At 50.7% G+C, this 21,464-nt stretch overlaps 1 long non-coding RNA gene across 1 annotated transcript; it reads right to left on the bottom strand.

Annotated features, from left to right (window-relative positions):
* Window positions 1-277: 277 nt before the first annotated feature.
* Window positions 278-8,836, bottom strand: LOC114197731 (uncharacterized). Its single transcript, XR_003606941.1, has 3 exons — window positions 8,683-8,836; window positions 1,987-2,799; window positions 278-549 (listed from the first exon to the last, which is right to left on the bottom strand). It is a non-coding gene; the product is annotated as an uncharacterized LOC114197731 (long non-coding RNA).
* Between the last annotated feature and the right edge of the window lie 12,628 nt (window positions 8,837-21,464).

Below are 21,464 nucleotides of genomic sequence, written 5' to 3'. Positions count from 1 at the left end.
GTGGGTAGAGCATGCAGCTCTTGATCATGGGGCCCTAGGTTCAAACCCCAACTTGGGTGTAGAGATTAAATAAAAACTTTAAAAAATAATAATAAAGGAGATAAGCCAAAATATTAGTAGTGGAATGATGCATAGGAATTTTCTAGCGTTTTATATTTTTACCTTCTCTCCCAGTTTCCTACAATGTGCATGTGTTCCTTTGATGATGGTGGGTGGAATGAGGTAATGATGAGAGTAAGAAGTATGGGGAATCTGCTGTTTCCTTGGGCAAGCCATTTTCAGATTTATTTGGTGGTAAGGGAACTTGGTCTGAACAGGCATGAAGATTTTGTGTGCAGAGAAGTACATCAAAGGTCCCGCAGGGAGTGGGAGCCAGTGAGGGGAAGATGAGATGGGCGTGGCCATGAAGGAGCCATGGGCGTGGCCTGGAAGGGGAGGTGGGCGTGGTCAGCACAGGACTTCGACAGGTGCTTTAGTGAGTGTTCCTAGGCAATCTTCAGAGCAGAAGTACTCCCATAGATTTCTTCGTCCTGTGGTGAACCGGCCAGGCTGGATATCGAGGGAAAGTCGAAGAAAGGGCTCAGAGAGGTGGTGAAGTTGATTAAGAGCTTTTCAGAACAGAAATAACTGGTGGGGCTTTTTATGCTGTAGAGATGGGGTTGAGATGAAGAGCAGGTTTTCCAGGGACTGTTGAAAAGGGGAGGGGCTGACGTAAACGTTCTGGCCATGAAAGCTGCTCAAGAGTTATTACTAATGTTACCTATTCATTCGACAACCTGCTATGTTGGTGCTGCTCTCGGCTCTGCAGACACATTCGTGAACAAAACAGACATCCCTGCTCTCATGGAGCTTACATCCCAGTGGGGACAAATGACAGCAGACATAAGGAACATGTCCAAAGGGGGCTGCACACTGCATGCCAGGCAAGCACCACCCCCATGTTGGGATTGAGGAAACTCGGGTTCTGTTTTCTCATGCTCCACTCTGCCTCCCCACCTGTTGATACTGTCCTCGCTACAGTCAAAGGACAGCATTCAAATGATTTGACTGATAAAGAAAGGGCCTAATTCTTCGAATATTGCCCATGGCCTAATAGAGCTCCAGCACATGGCAGGCACACGCAATAGCACACTTTTCCTGAAAAAATCAATGCACTGAGTGGTGAATGAATAGTTACTGATTAATAACAACACGCACTTAGAGGGTGGAAGGATGAGGGTTCTAGAAAGAAAACCATACCAGGAAGAGGGGCCTGTCTGTATGGGGACCTACTGAGTCCACGTAAGACCTCTCCCCCAACCCTGAACACTCAGAGTCACCGCGAAAGGTTACCTGCCCTGCCCACTGTCCTCCATCTGTGTGGAGGGAACCAGGGCTCGTTTCCAGGTCTGTCTCCTCCTTCAACTCCCCTTCCCAGGCGTCCCTGTGGCACTCCTGAGCTCCCCCAAGTAATTGGACCCTGCAGAATTTTTCCAGGAATCCAGACGTGTTTGTGACAATGGTGGCTAACAGCAGTGCCTAAGACTAGACTTTTGTGCATCTTTATCTAACAAGACAGAAGGCCCTCCTAACTGGGTTTGTTTATGGGTTTCTACCCGGACCTACAAATTGCTGTCAGTGAATTCGGGGCCTGATGCAGTCCTGGGGCCTGACTGGCTTAAAATCCCATCTTGAGTGGAAGCTGATTAAGAGCGGCCTCAGAAGGGGCACCCCGGTGGCTCAGTCGGTTAGGCGTCTGCCTTCGGCTCGGGTCATGATCCCAGGGTCCTGTGCTCCCTGCTCAGCGGGAAGCCTGCTTCTCCCTCTCCCACTCCCCCTGCTTGTGTTCCCTCTCTCACTGTCTCTCTCTCTCTGTCAAATAAATAAATAAAATCTTTAAAAAAAAAAAAAAAGAGCAGCCTTAGGTCCCCTGGAGGGGCTGAAAGATAACTGGCAACACAGAGCAGAGCCTCCCCTCACCCCTACCCCAACCCTAAGGTGCCGCACCCTCTTCCTATCCAGTTGACAGCAGGTATTTATGCTCTGGGACCTGGAGACGCTCTTCTGCTTATAATGATGCTAATGGCTGGTGAGCCCGTGCTGCTTGCAGGAGCCGTAAATTAGGCCTGGAATTCTCAGGATAAACGTCTTCAGGATTTATTCCTGTAGCTGCTCTCATGAGGGCTGGGTTCAGAGTAATCACAAGGCCCAGAGGAAATGGTCCTGCACATATTTTTCCTGGAGCCAGGGTGCTGGGAGGAGTCGGCATGCGCCCTCCCGAAAGCTCACCAGAGAGGAAGGCACCCTCCCGAACGGAGACTTCTGATCCAGGAGGGAGCTGGCTGTGAGGAGGCGAGTATGTGGGGTGTTCTCCTGGTCAAGCTTCCTGGCAAAGGTGTTACTCTGCCCACTCCTGCTTCAGGACCTAGCTCTAGCCATGACCGAGGCAATGCAAAGGGCCTGGGGTTTGGGAGCTGGAGGTGGGCTCGGAAGCCAGCTGGAGGACACTGAGCAGGTTCCTCGCCTCTCAGAACCACAAGGCCTTCATTTGTAAAATGGCAGCTCAATGAATAGGAAGCCAGCCCGCTCCTGTTTGTGGCTTGTACCAGTCTGCTCAGGCGACCATATCAAAATCCCAGACTGGAGGCTTAAACAACAAACATTTCTTCTCTCATAGTTTGGAGGCTGGAAGCCTGGGATCCCTGTGAGGGCAGGTTGGACTCTCCGGAGGCCTCTCTCCTTGACGTGTAGACGGCCAGCTTCTCCCCGTGTCCTCACGTGGTGGTCCTTCTGTGTCCTGATCTCCTCCCATAAGGACACCTGTCAGATTAGATTACAGCTCACACTAATGACCTCATTTAACCTTAAGTATCTTTTAAACACCCTGTCTTCAAAGATAATCACATTTTGAGGTGCTGGGGGTTAGGACTTCAACATATGGATTTAGGGGGACATACTCAGCCCATAGCAGGTGCTCACTGAATTGTCTCATCCGCTCTCTCGAGGGCCTTGGACCATTCTTCCTCAGCAGCCACACCCACCAGATGCTCTAAAAGATGCATTTCCCAGGGAAAGGAAAAAGGATCCCTGTTTTTGAGCACCTACTATGTGTCTGTCAGACACTGTGCCAAATGATGTGTGTTCATGTCTTTGAGTGGAACCCAGTGTGTTAAGGGGTTTCTCCCTCATGTATTTTGTGTTCCAGTGGGAGTAGAGAAAGGAAATTTCACCATGGGCTAGGAGCTTGTTTGTTTGGTTTTTTTTTAAGATTTTATTTATTTGACAGAGAGAGAGTGAGAGAGCACAGGCAGGGGGAAGTGGCAGAGGGAGAGAGAGAAGTAGACTCCCCACTGAGCAGGGAGCCCTATGTGGGGCTCAGTCCCAGGACCCTGAGATCATGACCTGAGCCGAAGGCAGACGCTTCACCAACTGAGCCACCCAGACACCCCTGGAGTTTGGTTTAGATGAACTCTCAGGCCCCTAGGGATCTGGGAAAATGGGCTTTGTTTAAATCTATTCATTCATCCAAGGAACACACATTGAGGTTCTACTATGGCCAGGATTGTTTTAGGCACACAATGTGCAAAAATCTCTGGAGTGGAAATTGCATTCTAGTGGAAGGAGATAGACAACAGTAGGCATAGTAAGTGAATTATATAATATGGTAGGGGAAGCAGGTGCTAAGAGGAAAATCTGGCAGGTACAGGAGATTGGCAGTGCCTTCCAAGGTGGCTGGGGGAGTTATGCCTTAAATATAGGGCAGCTGAGGATGAGGCTGAGCAAGATTTGAGGTGGGGAGGGAGTTAGCCAAGCAGATATTCGAAGGAAGAGAATTCCTGGTATAGGAAACAGCCAGTGCAAAGGCCCTGTGGCCGAGGCATGCCTAGTGCGATCAGGGCAATGGCAGAGAGGGCAGTGTGTCTGGATAGATGGAGCAAAGTGGAGTCATGGGAAGAGGGTTTGGGGAGGTAGTGAGGCCCCCCATAGGTTGGGCTCTAGCAGGCCTTTTGCCTTTCCCCTCAGAGAAATGAGAAGCACTGAAGGGTGAGGATTAATGAGAGGAAGAGTCAGAGTTGGCGAAATTCGGAAAAACAGGATGAAAAATCATGTCAAGAGCTTCCCCACCATAGAGATCATCTGCTGGCAGATCACTGAGCAGTGACTGCTTTCAATGTTAGGTCTCTAGCCCATTCCTGGGGAAGCCAGAGGCCATTTTAAAAACTGGAATACCAACATTGAAAATCTTTCCCAATTTAAAATAGAGTATTGGGGCGCCTGCGTGGCTTAGTCGGTTGAGCGTCTACCTTCAGCTCAGATCATGATCCCGGGGTCCTGGGATCGAGCCCTGCTTCGGGCTCCCTGCTCAGCGGGAAGCCTGCTTCTCTCTCTCTCCCTCTGCTCCTCCCCCCTGTTCATGCTCTTTCTCAAATAAATGAATAAAAGCCTTTTTAAAAAATAAGTAAAAAATAAAAATAAAATAAAGAGTATCAGGTAGTATCAGTGTGGACTAACACAGAGAGCCCCGATAAATCATTTACAAAAAAAAAAAAAAGGTCACAAAACAGCAGATGGCAAGTAGTCCAGTAGTGGTTAAATGTCGAGTTCTGAAAGCCGACTACCAGAATCCCAAGGCTGCTTCTTGCCATGTAACCTCATGCTATGTAGCTTCGCCCACACGATCTTATTCTTGTTTATAAACGTGGATTGATATACGTAGGTACATCTCTAGGCATAGAACTGAAGATCGGGGAGGATCGTCACCGAACCAGGAAGGTGGTCGTCTGGGGTGGAGGGGAACAGAACTATGTTGCCCTGGGGCCCCCTCTCCGTGGACCCCAGAGCCTTGAGACTAAGAAGGCTCCCAGACACACTTGCACCCCTCCCCACCTCCCAGCCTCCCTCACCCCCAGTGGATCTTCTGCAAACAGATAAGGAGACTGTGCTCCCCCTCGGGAGCAATGGGCAGTAAACTGCTGATTTACAGGAACTCCTCCAGCTCCTCATCCCTGAGATCCGTGCCAGGCTGCTAATCACGCCCAGGGCGGGAACGGGTCAATAGCACCCTCAGCCCATTGGAATCTGACTTTCAGGAAAAAAGTGCAAAATGGACAGGAGAATCAGCTCATCAGAATGAGCTGATTCTCTGTGTCTGGACCTCAGTACACGGACAAACACATTTCCGGTGACTCACTTCAGACAGGAGCCACGGATCCTGGTGTGTGACTCAGACAGCGTTTCCACAAGCATTTGCATTAGTGGCCATCATGGGCTGAATTGTGTCCCCCCCTTACCGCCCACCCCAAGTTCACATACTGAAGTCTTAACTCTTAGTACCTCAAAATGGGACTATATTTGACGATAGAGTTTTTAAAGAGGTATTTAAGGTCCAAAATTGGAAGTTTTGGGGGCACCTGGGTGGCTCAGTGGGTTAAGCCACCAACTCTTGGTTTTGGCTCCGGTCATGATCTCAGGGTCTGGGGATCAAGCCCCGCGTCAGGCTCCATGTTCAGTGGGGAGTCGGCTTGAAGATTCTCTTCCTCAGTCCCTCCCCCTACTCGCTCGCTCTCTCTCTCTACAATAATAAATATATAAGTTTAAAAAAAATAATAATTAGAGGGGCACCTGGGTGGCTCAGTCAGTTAAGCATCTGCCTTCAGGCAGGTCATGATCCCAGGGTCCTGGGATTGAGTCCCGCGTCGGGCTCCTTGCACAGTGGAGAGCCTGCTTCTCCCTCTACCGCCCACTCCCCCTGCTTGTGCTCTCTCGCTCGCTCTCTCTGTCAAATGAATAAATAAAATCTTTAGAAAAAAATAAAAAACAAAATAAAAATTGGAAGTTGTAAAAAAAAAAAAAAAAGTAACTGGAAGCGGTGGCCTCCCTGGGCCCACGCTCCGTCCTGGTTGAGGCTGGGTGTAGCTGTCCACTTCGGACAGGCCATCGCCCCCACCAGCCTCACTCCCTGACCGTGACTTTCCAGCCCCTTCTGTATGTGAGTCTACCACCCTCAACCGCCGATCCTGGCTGCAACCCTCGGGACAGAGATTTTATTAAACACAGAGGCCCAAGACCATTCATCTAGTGAGACATGAGACCTCAGGGCACCATTTCCTGCCTACCCAAGAGAATTATCACCAATAATAATAATTTCTCCTGTAGTCGCTCTTAACACTTGCTATATCCCCCACCCCAGACCCCATAGATTTGTATGGATTGTCTTATTTAATCTTCAGAACTACCCAGTGAAGCTTAATATGATCCCCGTTTTTACAGATGATGACCAGACCTCCTTGGTGAGCTGCCCAGCCGGCATCCCACAGCCCGGAAGTGGAAGAACTACCCAAGGCCAAGTCCATTGGACTTTCCCGCCATGTTCTCATTTGTAAAGAGATGGGCCTTGGATGGAAGGAAGCAGCCTGGGGTGGGAGGCAGGAGTCAGGAACCCTCCGTCTCGGGGAGTAATGTCAGTGCTCACAAGGCACCCGCCAAGCACGAATGGACAGGACAAGGGCCTTGGGCTCCCCCTGGCACGTTAATTGGGAGGATCAGATACCACCAGGTATCGCCAATGGGAAAAGAGTTCTTTGACTAAGGAAAGAAATCTTATTCTGCAGCCCCCAAGCAAGCAAAACACAAACCATAGGAAAAACCAACATTTAAAAAAAAAAAAAAAAATTAGGGAAGGTTCCAGCCCTTTACACTGGGGCTTCTGTCTCCAGGAACCAGGCCCCCCGCCTTCCTCCGGATCTCAGTGACTCGCCTCTGTACGTGCAGATAGGCAGCAGGGAGGGATGCGGGCAGCAAACCGGAGGCTGGGCGTGGCCCAGGGGTGCCTCTCTCTCAGCCTCTGCCTCTCATCTGCACAACGGAGCTAGTGGCTCGTACCTCCCAAGGCTCTGCACAAGATCCCTCTGATACCACCATCTCTGAGGCCCGCCGGAGCCAAGATGCTGTGGTTTCTCTTGTGGTTCAAAGAGCCAAAAGGGGAGGTTTGGGGAAGGACTGGAAGCCAAATGTCCCCATGTGCCGCCAGGTGCAAGACCCAGCCTCCGCTCCCGGTTCCCATGAGGAATTGAGAGGGCCTTCCACGCATTTCTCAGAGGGAGGGCCCCTCTGTGGCTTCACAGGACCACCTGTCCCAGGCTCACCCTCAACCTGGCATAAGCTCAGCGCGGCCAGTCCCCTGCAGCCCCCGGAGCCTGCCACTGCTTGGCCGCACCTCCTCCCTTCACCCACGACAATAACGATGACAATGACAAGAGCTGCGAACATTTACTATGTGCTTGCTAGACCGAACCGATGTTATGAATCAGGACACCGAGGCACAGCAAGTGTAAGTGGTGTGCCCAAGGTGACCAGACAGTGACGGCCAGGATTTGAACCCAGACACTCGGGCTATAGGGCTGTCTGTCTTCTGCCTCATCTACCTGCAGACCCTTCAAGTTCCAGTTCAAATTCCAGCCCCTCTCCGAAGCCTGTCACAGCCACCTCTAACCATGGCAGAACTTGATTCTATCCCTCTTTGTGCCACTTCTGGAGCCCCCAAGAATCGAGTGTCTACCATACACCAGGCATTTTACATACCAGGTCATGACCCACCACCAAAGTCACCGTTACTATCCTCCCCATTTAATGGTAGGGACCTGAGACTTGGGGACATTTAAGTGACTTGACCAAGGCTGCAGGGCTAATCCATACTAGAGGCAGGATTTGAACTCAGGTCCACCTGACTCCAAGCCCTTGGTCTGCCACTGTTATATGCAGCGTGCCTCTCAAGTGCTGTGGCCGTCACTTGTCACACTGAGGTACAACTTGCCTTTACAGGACTGCCTTTGGGATGCGGCTCATGCCTGACCCACCCTGGATGCCAGGAGCCAGCCCTGGGCCTGGAAAGAGCCAGCCCTGGGGATCTGGGTGCCAGATGCCCAAGGCAAGGGCGCTGAGTGGAAGATGCTGAGTGACACTCACATGGCCAGCTTCATTCATTCATTCATTCATTCATTCATTCATTCCACTGGCAAATGTTTATGGAGCGTTTGCAGCAGGTCAAGCCCTGTTCTGGACACCGGGAAAAGACCAGAGAACAAAATAGAACCATCTCTGCCCGCATGGAGCTTGTATTCCACTGGGCAGTCACCCAAACAAGAGACAGCTATATCAGCTGGGTGGTGGTGAGCTCTGTGAAGGGAACTAAGGCCACGAGGTGATGGGTGCAGGGGTGGGGCTCCCCGTTTCCTGTCAGGGTCAGGGAAGACCTTCTGCTCAGAGGGTGTTTGAGCAGAGACTTGAAGGGAGTGAGAAATGGGGAGTCTGGGGTTTCTGGCCAGAGAGCAGCAGTGAAAGGACATTTGAAGACGGGGCAGATGCTGGTCGCTGCCCCAGGGAGAGAGCGGGGGCAGTTCCCAGCGAGGTGCATCAGCACAGGGTCGGGGGTGGGGGAGAATGCCCCCAAAGCTGAGCCTGGAAATCACCGAGCCCAGACCCAGTGAGTCCCTTCTTCACCCGGGGATGTCTGGGTCCTTTATGGGCTGGTGCACCTTCTGCAGGCTCAGGGCTGGGACAGCACACACGGTGCTCCCCAGTGTCTCGGATGCCTGAACTTTGGGAGGAGGAAAAGCAAACCCTGGAAAACACATTGGCGGGGTGGAAAAGCGATTATCGGCAAGAGCTGTTTTCTGAGCTAGAAAGGAGGAGGTGGTCTCCAACCTGAGAGTTGTGGTCCTGGGGAAGCCAGCCCGGGTCCGCAGGGAGGCACACCTCCGGGCTTCCTGAGCAGCTGCCCTTGGAAGAGCTTGGAGGCAAAACAAAGCCTGTGAACGTGAGCAAGGGCCTCAGCCACCCCAAGCCTCAGCTTGATACAGCACTGCCTCCCCGGAGTTTTGTGAGGCTTCGGTGACTCACCCGGGGGAACGGTCCGGGAAACTCTAAGTGCTGAGCAAGCATGAGTCAGTCCTGCCTCTTGGTAAGATATTAACTTTCTCAGAATACATTTGCATCCTAACGGGGAATCAGGAAAGGCAAAACCTTAGTCAAAAGAGGGACTTTAAGGATACAAAACTGACCCGAAGGCAATAATAATGATGAATAATAAAAACATCAAAAACAACAAACTGCGGGGCCCCTGGCTTCCTCAGTCAGTAGAGTATGCAACTCTTGGCCTCAGGGTTGTGAGTTCAAGCCCCACGTCGGGTGCAGAGATTAATAAATTAATTAATTAATTAATTAATTAATTAACGGATTTTTAAAAGTGGCTCTTCACTTCCCGGTAGTCCGCCTGGAGCCTTTACAAATATGTCCATTAGCTGTGACCCTGCGGGATAGACATTAGCATCTTTTTTTTACAGATGGGGAAGCCAAGCCTCAGAGAGGTTAAGTAACCCGTCCAAGGCCACACAGCAGGCAAGAACGCCATTGGGAAGATATTCATTCCTTCAGGAAATATCTGCCTCCTGACTTCCCCGTCCTGTTCCCTGATGTTCTGCTGACACTGGCCCCACCACTGCAGGGACGCGGCGTGCGTGATGATACCGAGATGCAGAAGGTGCTGAGGGACCAGACTTGGGCCCAGAGGAAAGGACAGCTGCCTGGAGGAGGCGAGACTGATGCTGAGCTTTGAAAATGAGTAATTCAGGAGGAGAGGGAGAAGGGCATCCCAGAGCAAAGGAACAGCTTGACGCCCTGCGGGGAAACAGCAGGCTGGGTGCTGCGAGTCATACTCATCTCCTGTCCTACAGCGTCTGCCCCCACTGCTAATGCCTGGACAGTGAGGGGTCCCCGGGGAAAAAATGGGCTCACTCTTCTCCTACCTTTGAAAATGGATAGAAGGGCAAACCCTGGACTAGAGTTCTGGCGCTGGCTCTGCCACCCAGGAGCAGTGTGACCTCAGCAAAAAAAAAAAAAAAAAGTTGTGCCTCAGTTTCCCCAGAGAGGGCATGGGTTTTGGACAGTGGTTTTCAAAATGCGGTCCCCAATCCAGCAACATCACCTGGGATCTTACGGGAAACACACATGATCAGGCCTCCCCCTAGGTCTGCTGTGCAATCAGGAACTCTATTTTAACAAACCCTTCAGGGGATTCTGATGCCTGAGAGAGTTCCAGCACCACTGGATGCTTGCTACCCCCGAGGAGCCGAGGAGCGGGCCACTGGGACCAGCAGCACCCACAACACCAGGGAGCCTGTTAGAAGAAGTGCAGAGTCCCTGGCCCCCCTTTCTCCACCCCACCCCCCACTCCAGGGCTCCCAGAATCAGAATCTGCATTTCACCAGAGCCCCAGGGGCTCACGTGCCTATTAACATTTGAAAAGCGAGTCCCAGAGCGGGATGACACCTCCTCACAGCTGTAAAACCCTATCAGGCTCTCCTGGGAAAATCTCCCAACCTTTTATTTCTCTTTCTGCGAAAACTTCCAGGCGGGAGGGAAGCCCGTCGGGCTCAATTAGGGCCTCGGGTCCCTTTGATCCTCTCCAATCTCCTGATAAGAACCCGGGGGGCAAGGGGCAAGGGGGCAGCCCTCTCGCTGCGAGGGGCAAGCGCTTTCCTCCAGGAGGCAGGAAGCCCAACAGAACTCTTCTGCCGGCTCAGCCCAGGAATGTCCCCTCGCGAGCCTCTGGAATTGGGAAGAAATTCTCGGCGAATTCCACGGCCATCCCAAGCCAGTGCGAAAACTCGAGAGCAGCCCAGGGTGGTGCGGCCCGGCTCGAAACCGAGTTCAAAACAATTACCAGCCAACATGTGTTTCCTATGAACGGTGCAAGTGTTAAAACGGATTTAATTTTCTTTTGTAAATAAAGAGGCCCATCCAGACCAGTCAGTTTATCTCCCTGGGAGAGATGAAAGTGTTTCATCTGCCAGTAGCCTCTGCCCGCTGTGGATGTGGGGGGCAGCTATCTGGACCCCATGTGTTCTCTATCTTGTAATCCAGAATCATCTTTCCCATGTGGGACTGTTTGGGCATCGTGGGGTCCTTTCTCCCAGCCTTCGTCCGAGTTATCTAAAATGCTGCTCTTTCTTTCTTTCTTTCTTTCTTTCTTTCTTTCTTTCTTTCTTTCTTTCTTTCTTTCTTTCTTTCCTTCAACATATTAGTGATTCATAAACAGTAAAATTAGTCTGCTAGGGGCTAGTGGAGGTATTCGTCCTGGTGGCGCCTGCTTTCCTGGGTTAGTAGTTAAAATAAATCATTGCTGTCACAATGGAATTCAGGCCGAAAAATCACCTGTAGGAATCCCCACCCCCTCCGGCTCCACCTCCCCTAGGCCCCCAGAGCATCCAGGATCAAAGCTACCTTCCCCACTCCAGCTGAGGGGGTAAAGGGGAGGGGAGGAGGGAGGGAAGTCCCAGCAGTTATACCAAACCAGGAAATTAATGTTTCTGCTCTATTGTTGAAGCTGGAAGCACAAAAGTATGAGGCCAATTTATGATATTAGTGTTTCTAAAGCGAAATATGATTAACCACTTCATTATGTAAAGCTATGTTTCCACTTAACTTCCTCGTGCTGGCATCCAGAACTCGTTTGGGGTTGTTGGGTTTTTTTTTTTAACTGCAAATTTAATAAATTCCGACATGCCCAAACTTCCTGACTTCCACTGTCCACCGCTGGTATCTCTGGAAACCTCAATAGTGGGAGATAACTCGTCCAGGCTGCTCTGCCTACCTTGGCGACCCATGCCATAATCCGGGATCAGGCAAATAAGCTTTCATCTTCGGAGCACTTAAGTTAATTACATGGAGGCTGGTGGAGGCTCCGAGCCGGTTCTGCGCACAGCCCTCCCGAAGCCAAACATCATAGGATCCAGATGCAAACCCTTGGCAGCTTAAGCCCAACAAATTTCCTTTGTCAAGAAATGCAAACAGCCAAACACTGCAGCGGAGGCTACTTTGGTGAGTGGGTGTCCTTCTGGAGCCCTAGGCCTGCAGGACGGGGGCCAGAAGCACCGACCACAAACCGTCACAGAGCATGAACTGTCAGGGCCTACCTGGTTCCCAGGCGTAGGATGAGCTGCTTTATTTTGTTTGGGATCAAAATGGCTTGTGCACCCTTTAATCCAACCCGAGGTATTTTGACAATTTGCGGATCCGTCCCAGGAGCGGGAACGCCAGGAGGACGCATGGGGGCTCGCTCCCACCCTGCTGACTTTCCCAAGTCAGCTCCTGTACCTTTCTCTTTCTGGCTCCTTCCAAACTGTCCTAGCTTAAATAGTCACTTCGGATGGATGCCTCCCACCCTCGTCTCTGTGTTCTCTCCCCTCTGTGCACCGCACATCCCGCGCTTATCATTTGGGATCTTCCTTGTAGGGCAGTCTTCTTCCCTGGCTTCATGTTCTGTGTTCCACCGGAGAGACGTCTGTGGTCCTCTCCATGCCCCCCTTCTCTGCAGGGTGGCTTGGACTGGGTGGGTGAATCTGCCTGATTCCGGGGGGCAGCCAACTGGGCAGGAGCGAGACATGTTCACGAACACTGCTTTTATATGCCACAGAGCTGGTATACTGACTCCAGTGGATCCAGAGCTCAAGTGCAGAGCAGAGGGGTGAGCTCGATGAGCTTCCTGTTGTGGGTTGCCTTGTATTCCCCCAAAAAGTGTGTTCAAACCCCAACCCCCACTCCCTGGGAACGTGACCTCACTTATTATTACTTGGAAATAAGGTATATGCGGATGTCATCAAGGTAAACGAGAGCATACTGCATTAGGGTGGGCTCTAACCACACTGACTGATGTCCTCGGAAGAAGAGAGAAATGTGGACACACGGAGAGCGGACTGAAGCAGCTACGAGCCGGGAACACCAAAGATTGCCAACAACAACCAAAAGCTGAAAGAGGCAGGGAACATCCTCCCCTGGAGCCTTCGGAGGGAGCATGGCCCCAACCGCACCTTGACTTTGGACTTCCAGCCTCTGGAATAAGGAATAAATGTCTGCTGTTTTAAGCCACCGAGTTTATGGTCATTTGTGACAGTGGCCCCAGGAAACCAGGACGCCTCCTAACACTTCAGCACAAATCGCCCGTCTGTGCTCCCACCCAAACTGGGAGCACAGTGAAGTGGGGGGCGGGCAGCGTCTTCCCCAGCTCAGCCCACTCTCCTCCTGGCGCGCCGGAGGGCTTTCTGTATGAGCAGCGAAGCCTGCAAGCGCTCAGCTTGTCATATGGGCTACGGTCCTGCCTGGCCGCCTGTATTCCATCACTGGCTGCGCGGGTCCCCTTCTCTGTGCCTTGCCACACCAGGGCTCTGGTTCTGCCCTGCCAGCCTCTGGCCCTCGGCCAGGACTGCTGTCTCTCCCTGCAGCCCGTCCCTCTTCAGGCCTGGCCAGCTGCCACCGACTTTCAAGACCCAACCCTCCAGGGCTCCAGGAGATTCCCTGACCCCCTGCAGCCTGGCTCCAGGTGGGGGGGGGGAACCTCCCCCTGTGTCCCCACTGCTCCTCCCTAGGGTGCCTGTCCCAGCACTGGCATTGCCCACTTGCCTTGTCCAGCACTACCATCACCTGAAGGCATCGGGAATCACCCGCCTCCCAGCACGCAGTGTCTGCAGGTTGCGTGAATAAATGATTAATAACAGGTGGACGCGGCACGCTCTGCAAACACACGCTGCCCATGAAACTCAGCCTGCCCTCAAAGACCACAGCCCTCCACCTAAGAACAGAAACGGGAAGGAAAACCACAGCATGGCCTGCTGTCCCCTAAAAGGGCGAAGATAAATAAAGACAAAAGCCCTCTGAATTCCTTAAGTTGGCCCATTTAAGCCCGGCTTGAAACATATCACTTAAGCCTTTGCTTTTGGTGTTTGCACGTAAGAAATCATACTTTGTCTGTTTGGAGAACATTTCCTCTCTTTATGGGTTCCCAAAGCCACCTTATCAGCCTGTATTTTTGATTGTTTGCTTTCTTCTGAGGGAATATTGTTGCTGGCAGGAACAGAGATATGATTAATTAATTCCTTGAAGGCAATTAGCTTGAGAGGACCGAAGGGGACGCGTGCACTGGAGAATGTCATTGCATTGACACTGGGAGGAAAGTTCCAGATGCAGGTTGGTGTTTCATTTACAGAAGGAGATCTCTGAGCCCTTTCTAAAATACAACAGCCACTAACTTAACGTTTCCCTGTTGAGCACAAGCCATCGGAAGGGGAGCCCAGCTGTCTTTCCTTGATATAAAAGACCCACTTTCATACTGAACTCTTTCTGAGCCTCAAATATGTGGCTCTCTGGTGTTCCTTCTGCCTGAAACCCCATTCCCGACCTGCTTTGTCCCTATTGCTTCTGCAGATCTCAGCCAAAATGTCCCTTCTTCAGGGAAGCCTTTGATTCCATTCCTGCTCAGCAGCCCCTGCAGGCTCGTGGGTGTGTGAGGGTCCCTAGGTGAAACCAGTATATTTGCCCTGGCCACATTGTACCCCAGCATATAGCATAAAACCTGGCACAGAGGGGCTCTCAATATCCTGAAAGTTAAACAGCTTGGCCAGCTCCCCACAGCCCCTGTTTTAGTGAGGGGCACAAACCAAGTATAACCAACCATTCAGGTCTGGAAGCTGTAACAGAAACCCAGAATAATAGAAGCTTAACAAGATAGAGACTCATCTCTCTCTTATCAGGGATCCAAGCTCCCCCTTCTTGCTCTGCTTTAACAGGAAACTTCCACCTCATGGCCCAAGATGGTGCCCCCGGCTCCTGCCTTCACATCTACTCTCTAGCCAGTGAGAAGAAAGGGGACAGAGAAGGGTATGCTCCCTCATTTAAGGGCATGCCCTGGCAGTTGCACACATCACCTCTGCTTGCATCCCATTGGCCGGAACTTGACCACATGGCCGTACCAGTCTACAAGGGAGTCTGGGAAAGTAGTCACTGTGTGGTCACATGCCCAGCTAAAAATTCAATTACTGTAGAAGAAGGCCAGAGAGGATACAAGGGGACAGTGGGCCAATTCTGCCTCCCCTGGAATCATCCTGAGCAACCTCCCTGTCCTCACCTCACAGATATTCTTCTACCCCTTGCTGCATCCTTGACTTTGGTTTTCACCTGCCAGCTGTATTTTGCTTGCTCGCCTGCCCCCTACCATGGCCTGGGATCCAGCCACCTGTACCCCTCAGCTGAAATGCTGCAGTGGCCTCCTCCCCTCTCTGGTCCCTCCACCCTTGCCATGGCTACACCTCCCCCCACCCCGCCATTCTAACCTCCCGATCTGAGTGTCTATCTGGTAAAAGCCTGTGACGGGCAGCTGGGAGGATCTATCAAAAGCGAAAATTCATACTGTCTTTCACCCCGCAGTTCTCTATCTGGTTGATCCTACCATCGTCTTCCTCTGTGCTGCCGCTGATACCATAAACAGAGGGGCTTTTAAGCAATAGATATTTACTGCTCACAGTTCTGGAGGTCGAAGTCCAAGATCAGGGTGACGCACCGTTGGGTTCTGGTGAGGGCTCTCTCCCGGGCTGCAGACAGCCAGCTTCTTGCTGTGTCCTCACATGGTGCAAGGGAAGGAGCTCTGGGGGGCTTCCTTTAGAAGGCACTAATCTCACTCACGGGCGCTCCACCCTCCTGAACTAATAATCCCCTCCCAAAGGCCCCACCTCCTAATACCATCACCTGGGGTGTTAGTCAACATACAAATTGAGGGGACCCATCAGACCACAGCAACCATGTTGCTGGTGAATTTCTCCCACAGTCTTGCTCGGGTACAGGCAAAATGCTGTTAAACATCACAGGACAATGTTATTCAATGCTGTGCTGCTTATAATAAGGAATGATGGGAACACCCCAAAGCCACCAATCTGGGATTGTGAATTAATCATAGCACACCCGTACATTGAAACCCCATGCTGCTACTTAGAAAAGAGAAAGAGAGAGAGAGAGGGAGAAGGATTTCGTGTTCTGATATGGAAAGATCTTCAAGATACACTATTAGAAAGTAGATTAATGGTTGCCAGAGTGTTGAGGGCAGGAGGGCATGAGAGTGACTATTAACTTGGGGTTTCTTTTGGGGGTGACGAAGTGTTCTAGAATTGGACACCAGTGATGGTTGTGCAACTGTGTGACTACAGTTGACTCTTGAACGACACGGGTTTAAACTGTGCAGGTCCATTTACACACTGATTTTTTTCAGTAAATATTGTACTCTAAATGTATTTTTTCTTCCTTATGATTTTCTTTTTTAAATTTTCTTAAAACATCTTTTCTCTAGCTTCCTTTATTGAGAGAATACAGTATATAATACATTTAACATACAAAATATGTATTAATATTCTGTATTAATTAGTGTGTTCATGTTATCAGTAAGGCTTGTGGTCAAAGGTAGGCTATTAAGTAGTTAAGTTTCGGGAGAGTCAAAAGTTATATGCAAATTTTCGAGTGTACAGAGGTTCAGTGCCCCTCATACCCAAGTGGTTCAAGGGTCAGCACGATACGAAAAACCCACTGAACTGTACACTTCATTTATTTATTTATTTATTTTTATTCATTTATTATCCACTCCCGGCATGGAGCCCAACACAGGGCTTGAACTCAAAACCTGATCAAGACCTGAGCCGAGATCAAGAATCAGATGCTTAACCAACCGAGCCACCCAGGCACCTCCAAACTGTATACTTCATTATTTTTGTAAAGGTTTTATTTATTTATTTGAGAGAGAGAACATGAGTGGGGGAACGGGCAGAGAGAGCAAGCGAACATGAGTGGGGGAGGGGCGGGGGAGAGAGAGAATCTCAATTTGACTCCCCGCTGAGCATGAAGCCCGACTCGGGGATCAATCCCAGAAGCCTGAGATGATGACCTGAGCCGAAATCAAAAGTCCGATGCTTGACTGATGGAGCCAGGCATCCCCAAGCTGTATTCTTTAAAGGAGCGATTTTTTCAGTCTCCAGTGAGAAAAAGCCAGGTAGAGAACAGTGCCAGAATATTTTGTGTGAAGAAGGAAAACCAGAATCTTTCCTCACAGTTGTCTGCCTGCCCTTCAACTCTGTGAGGCTGCACAAAACCTCCCCCAGGAGATGGGTGGGGGAGGGGTGGGAGGCTTTGGACTTGGACTTTGGAGATGACGTTGGAACATGTCGGAACTTTTGGGTCCTTTGGGATGGAATGAATGTATTGTTCACGAGAACAGGCCATGGATTTTGAGGGGCCGGGTGTAATGCTGTGGTCTGAACGTCTGTGTTCCCCAAAATTCATAACGCTGAAACCTAAGCCTCAGGTGATGGTATGAGGGGGTGGGGCCTTTGGGAGGGGATTTTGAGTTCAGGAGGGTGGAGCCCCCGTGACTGAGATCAGTGCCTTCGATAGAGGCTCCACAGCGCCCCCTCCCTTCCCCCATGAGGACACAGCAAGAAGTCGGCTGTCTGCAGCCCCGAAGACAGCCCTCACCCAACCAACCGTGCTAGCACCTTGATCTTGCTTGGACTTCCAGCCTCCACAACGGTAACAATACATTCCTGCTGTGGGTAAGCCCCCCAGTTTATAGTATGCTGTTAGAGAAGCCCCAACAATCTAGGACAGGGAGTGACTGCACGAAGGTGGGCGACGGGGGGTGGGGGGTGGTTCTGGGGTGCTGGGTACGTGGGTGTGCCCAGGCAGTGCAAGCCCAGCACACCGCATACTTAGGATCTGTGCACCTTCTAGTGTATATTTCAACAAGAAGTCTTTTTTTAAAATAAAGCCTGCATGTATAACATGCTTACAAATATTAAAAACATAAGGTGGAGGAAGAGACAAGAAGACAAGGGGAGGAAGGGGCTGTGATTGGGTGATGACGTCATGGGTGCGGGATTTCTTTTTACTATCCTTTTATACCATGAATTTCCCCTTACCTTTTCTGGGGTTGAAGAAGCATGGCCAGGCTAGAAGGATGAGGGGCGGTGAGAGATGAGCCACCTCTCCTTGTATGGAGTGATGGAGCCAAGCGAGCGGGCGTCTGCCGGGCATGTGAGGTCCGGCAGTCAATTTGCTCACCTGATCACATCCTGTCCACAACACAATACAATTTGGTTAGCCCCATTTTACAGATGAGGACACTGAGGCTCAGAGAGAGAAAATAACTTTCCCAAGTTACACAGCAAATGAGGGCGGCTCCCAGGCTTCAAACCCAGGTCTGTTTGGCCCCCCAGGCTGGGGTGTGCTCCTCTAGTTGAAAGCTAGTCCACTCCATCCACCTCAGCCTGTCTCCTGTTCCCTTGTTCAGTGCAAGACACACAGAGAAGGGGATGGGACTTCTGGGGGTCGCACCGTTCACTCGTCGGCCAATGCCCACTCAGAGGACCCAGAGCCAGGATCCTTCCTTTGCTCCTCACCCAACAGCAAATATTTCTCATTCAGCAAATATTTTGTGAGCATCTGTTCTAGGTGCTGCTGTAGGCGCTGAGGGTGCAAGATTAAATCATGCAGACAGGGCCCTGTCCTTGGGAGGCTGCCATTCCAGCAGAGAGAGATGAACAGTAGGCAGGTGAGCGACCAGAATGGGGAGCGACGGAAACAGAACGAGCGCTCGGATGGAAAGTGGAGCAGGATTGGGAGGGATGGGGCATGGCTATGTCTGTCTGGTAGCCAGGGAAGGCTCCTCTAGGCTGTGACTTAGAGCAGGGGCCACCATTTCAGTAAGCAGCATGGGTCCCTGGGAACGATCATTCCAGGCAGATGGAAGAGCATGTGCAAAGGCCCTGAGGCGAGAGTGGGTTTGGTGTGTTTGAGGAAGAGCAAGGAGACAAGGTGGCCAGTGCAGAGTGGCAGGAGTTGAAAAAGAGAGGGAGCCGGTGTCTAAATTTGTCACCCCCGAGGCCATGGTTAGGATCTTGGACTTTATTACATGAGACGCAAGCCATTGGGTTTTGAGCACAGGAATGACAAGCATTGAAAATTGCCTGAAGTATATTAGTTTCTGGAGGCCAGAAATCCCAAATCAAGGTGTTGGCAGGGTTCATTCCTTCTGAACCTCCTAGGAAGGATCCGTCCCATGCCTCTCTCCAGCTTCTGGTGGTTTCCCGTGATCCATGGCATAGCTTGGCGCGTAGATGCAGCCCTGAAATCCTGGCCCCCGTCTCCACAAGGACTTTCCCTCTGTGTGTCTTCGCCTGCTTTTCTATGGATACTTTTCACTGGCTTCGGAGTACACCCAGGTAATCCAGGATGATCTCATCTCAAGATCCTTCATTTTTTTTTTTTTTTAAATTTTAAGTAGGCTCCCCACCCAACATGAGGTCTGAACTCATGACCTCAAGATCAAGGATCACATGCTGTACCGCCTGAGCCAGCTAGGTGCCCCTCAAGATCCTTAATTACATTTGTAAGGGCCCTTTTTACAAATAAGACTACATCCACAGGTTCTGGGTAGATATACCTTTGGGGGGGGCACCATTCAACCCACCAGCAGGGGCCAGGGTGGACACAGGGAGACTAGTTCAGAGGAATGATGGTGGCCTGGACGAGTGTGGGGAAAGCGGAGTTGTGGCAGGTTTAAGAGGAGTCAGGAGGCAGGATCCAAAGCACGTAAGAACGACAGGTGCAGAGTTGAGCGGGAGGAGATGTTAAGGAGGGACTGTCAGGTTTGGGCTTATACAACTGAGTGGATCACGATTTTAAAAAAAGACATTTTATCCAATTCTGTACTGCAAAACTTGCCCTTCTCCCCAGACCCAATTACCCCAGTTCCAAAAAGGAATGAACCCAATCTCTTTAAAGCCGGGTCTTGTCCCCAAAGACATTTTTTAAAGGCTACAGAGCTTCGGGAAACACAAGAAGACCTTCATGTGATGGCTAAGTAATTGCTTTCCAACTATAAAAGTAATTAAGAAATGGCACCAATTTCCCTAAGTGTAATGTAATTAAATCCACTGGCTTGGAAAATCATTTGCGATAAACTGAAACAGCGAAAGATCAGGCCATGGGGAATTAGGGAAACATCTGACATGAGGGACAGAGTGTTCTCTGGGGCTTTTCCCCTGGAGGGTGGCCTTGGTAGTAGGCTCAGAATGTAGCTGGCAGAGGAAGGGAGGTAGAGGATGGGGAAAGCCAGACACTGGGCAGTCTGCACCCAGCCCCCCTCATGGCACAGAGCCAGGGGGTGTGACCTGTAGGCACTTGGGGGGCGTGGGGTGGGAGCCCAGGCAGCAGGCAGATTGGGGAAGAAGTGTTACCCTAGGAGGTCAAAGGCAGCTCCAACTTTGGTCCAGAAGGCAGCTAAGAGAGCAGGATGGATGGTCAGGCTCAAGCAGGTGACATCAGGGTTGGGTTGGGCCAAGAAATTACAGACAGGTCAGGTGAGCAGCTCAAGAGTAAGACTTTGGCCAAAAGGCAGGGGTCAGAGGTCTCTTTTTAAATGATTCTACCTACAGGTAAGGAGTCTGATGGTTACAGGAATCGAGAGGGCCCCGCGGACAGATTTCTAATGTATACTGGAACTAACACGATGTTTTTGGCTGTGGGAGAGGAATTAGAAAGGAATTTTGAGTTGGGCAGAGAGCTCTGGGTTCCAGTCCTGACTCCCCCACTTTGTTATCCTGAGCAGCTTGCTAAGCTCGGAGAATAATCATCATTTCTAACGTGGGCGCCGTGAGAAGAGTGTGTACATGACGTGCACAATGTGCTATAGAAGCCCTCGAGGCCTGCACGGGATCCACTGGCATTGCTGACAACGGGCAGCCCCTTCCTGCCACCTTCCTCCAGCTGGGTTGTCTCCTCCCTCACCACATCACCCTCCTCCAGCCACTGGCCCCCCTCCCCTTGACCAAGGCGCTGACACTGGGACACTCAGTTTCCTCAAATATACAAAGAAGAAAATTAGAGTCCCTCCCTCCTGGGGAATTGTGAAGACCAAAGAGCTAAAGCATGACCTGTGACGATGGTCTGAGCTCCGTGAGTCTGAGACAGTGCACAGCTATTATTATGATTTTGAATGGCAGGGGCCTGGGTGGCTCAGTCGGTTGAGCGCCTGACTCTTGATTTGGGCTCAGGTCATGATCTTAGGATCATGGGATCGAGCCCCCGGTTGGGCTCTGTGCTCTGCAGGAAGTCTGCTCGGGATTCTCTCTCCTTCTCCCTCTGCCTTCCTCCCCTTGTTCTCTCTCTCTCTCTCTCTCTCTCTCTCTCTCTCCAAATAAATAAATAAATAAATCTTTTCTTCTTAGGTTAATCACCATACATTACATCATTAGTTTTTGATATAAATCTTTTTTTTTAAGATTTTATTTATTAGAGAGAGTGGGGGGGGGGAGGAGCAGAGGGAAAGGGACAAGCAGAGTACGCACTGAGCCAGGAGCCCGGCTCAGGCTCTGTCCCACGACCCTGAGATCATGACCTGAGCCAAAATCAAGAGCCAGATGCTCAACCGACTGAGCCACCCAGGCGCCTCTAAATAAATCTTTAAAAAAGTAAAATAAAAAGAGCAAGCAAAAAGAAAAAGAAAAAAAATCACCCCTACATACTCCCACCTAGCAGTAACTATTATTCACAATTGGAGAATAACCTTTCTGCCTTTTTAAAAAATGTACATAGTTCTTTTTTATTTATTTTTTTAA

Source organism: Eumetopias jubatus, unplaced genomic scaffold (assembly GCF_037043125.1).
Source record: "Eumetopias jubatus isolate StellerSeaLion01/CBP00866 unplaced genomic scaffold, mEumJub1_p1.0 scaffold_2, whole genome shotgun sequence".
Taxonomy (NCBI): Eukaryota; Metazoa; Chordata; class Mammalia; order Carnivora; family Otariidae; genus Eumetopias; species Eumetopias jubatus.
This window is presented reverse-complemented; position numbering and strand designations above follow the sequence as displayed.